Source organism: Phragmites australis, chromosome 13 (genome assembly GCF_958298935.1).
Source record: "Phragmites australis chromosome 13, lpPhrAust1.1, whole genome shotgun sequence".
Lineage (NCBI taxonomy): Eukaryota > Viridiplantae > Streptophyta > Magnoliopsida > Poales > Poaceae > Phragmites > Phragmites australis.
Window position 1 is genome coordinate 7,696,647 of NC_084933.1, and position 2,218 is coordinate 7,698,864.

At 39.3% G+C, this 2,218-nt stretch overlaps 1 long non-coding RNA gene and 1 pseudogene across 1 annotated transcript; one reads left to right on the forward strand and one right to left on the reverse strand.

The window, feature by feature from the left end:
- The first annotated feature begins 260 nt into the window (after window positions 1-260).
- LOC133888756 (uncharacterized) lies at window positions 261-1,001 on the forward strand. The gene is made up of 2 exons (XR_009903827.1): window positions 261-466; window positions 901-1,001. It is a non-coding gene; the product is annotated as an uncharacterized LOC133888756 (long non-coding RNA).
- Window positions 1,002-1,009: 8 nt separating this feature from the next.
- Window positions 1,010-1,464, reverse strand: LOC133889394 (nudix hydrolase 12, mitochondrial-like; annotated as a pseudogene).
- Window positions 1,465-2,218: the final 754 nt, after the last annotated feature.

Genomic DNA, 2,218 nt, shown 5'->3' on the forward strand with positions numbered 1-2,218 from the left:
GGTGTATCATTTCATTTCGCAGCTGATTGAGTGCATTAGGTTGTGACTTGTGAGTTGTGTAGAATGCTAATTAACCTTAATTTTCAGTGAATAATTTGCTAGAATGTACTGTACCAATTCCTTATCTTGATTTTCGGGATGTATTTGTCAGGGGTATATTTTGTCTTCAGATAGTATAGCATTTGATTACCTTTTTAGTTCTGCACTAGCATTTCCTGTACCATATCATTTTCCTGACTTTTTTTATGTGTTGTCCGAGGTATATGTTTGGTTTTCAGAAAGCATAGCATTTGATTCGTATCCTTTTGCCTTTCACTTTATCAGTACTTTCTCTGTTTCTTCTACTTTTGTACTGTGCATTTCCAGCTTCCCAATCGGACTAATGGTTCTGTATTAAGCGGGCTGCCAGTGTTTTTTTTCGGAGATCGGGTTGCAAATGACTTGATATAAGCAGCTTCTCCATCAGGTATGTCTCGGTGTGTGAGTGTTTTTGAGATGATTCAATACAGTAGTATGTCATATGTTGAATGAATTTGCTTCTTCGATGAACACATGTAATGGTACTGTTGACTCCATTTTGTCTTTGAAATCTAGCTTTTTCCTGCTTTGTATTGTTCTGCTATTCTGACTTGCACATTCGCAGTGCTCAGTTTTCTGCATCACTCAATTCTGTTCTCATGGCACCAGATAGTTTTAATAACATTCAAGGACAGGTTACAGTTGGTGATTGGATTTAATTTAGAAGGCTGAAACATTTGACAAATGAAATGTGAAATTTGTTAGCTAATTTTCTTTCAATTAGTTCTCAGCAACATGATACAGTTATTACATAATCGTTAACAAGATGAGGCGTCCTTCTGGTGATTCTACAAGATTCTGACATTGCATCTCTTTCTGCAGGTGAGATAGAAAAGCCTGAACCATCATCACCGTCTGAAACATTGGCTCCAGGAAGTTCAGATGATGAGCAAAGCTGCTCACCACCCCAATTGGAGTGAGATCAGCAGCATTAGCACAATGCTACAACTCCTTCAGCTACTGCCGGCATCACCATGTATAGGCTCGACGAGTCCAGCAGCTCCGGCAATGACAGAAGTGCGAAATTGCTCTCGAACAGCAGCCGCTCCTTCAGTTTGTCTAGCGTTTCTCGCATCCAATCATACTGACAGACTTCATACGCCTTCTCGACTGGTACCTGAATATATACACAAATTCATGAGCAAGAACTGTATGAGATGCTAATACGAGCTGAGGTCTGTATAATGACAGCTAGTTTCCAGTGTAGGATGAGCTGCTTACCCATCTCCTGCCATGGGGGACCTGCTCAGGCCATGATTCCAACAGCTCCGTGACCTGGAGGGCGAATATGAAGCCCTTGCAAGCCCCTTGCAGGCCACAGCTGTTCTGCTTGCTCTTGCTTTTGAAGATCTATTCTCCCAGTGGTGTTGCTCTGATTGAAGCCATTTTCAGTAGTTAGCTCTATCCTTGACAAATTGACAGTTTCATTTTCGGCACAAATTTGAATTCAAACATGAATAAATTTCATGTGATATTTATATGTATTTCATAAGAGTTTGGATGAATTTGTACATGTTTGAATTTATAGGACCTAATGAAAAAGTTTTGTGAATTTTGGAGCATAATAACCACACTGTCTAAATAAAGAAATAGGGAAGGAGACAACTTGAAATATGTCGGTTTTTGTTCATCTGACAATTTTCCAGTTTTCGCACGATGGTCTTGCGAAAAATTGAATTTTGCTCTTTCAATCATAGAAAATATTTCGCTATTTCAATGAGTGAAAATTCAATTTTTCATGCGTTGAAATAGCGAAAATCTAATTTTCGTTTCTTCATTGTGCAAACATTAGATTTCGCTCAACCACTTAGCCACAGTAGATTATTTTTGTAATTTTTCTAATTTATGCAATATTTTTAAATTTTTTGTAAAAAATAATATTTAAAAACTCCTAAGATACAGCACACACTGGCAGCCAACCCACTTAATGGAGGGCAGGGCAGGACGAGCAGGAGCAGCTGGCTGCTGCTTCTTTTTGTGACTGCTGCCATTGTCCAGTGCCAGTGTGCCACTGTTACCACTAGCTACCTGTACATGTTGATGCTAGGACTGGTTCCTGATCTTGTACCGCGAATCCTATCCAGCAAAAGATCATGAATGGTAAGATCAGACGATCAGGGGGAAGAAATCAGTCAAAACA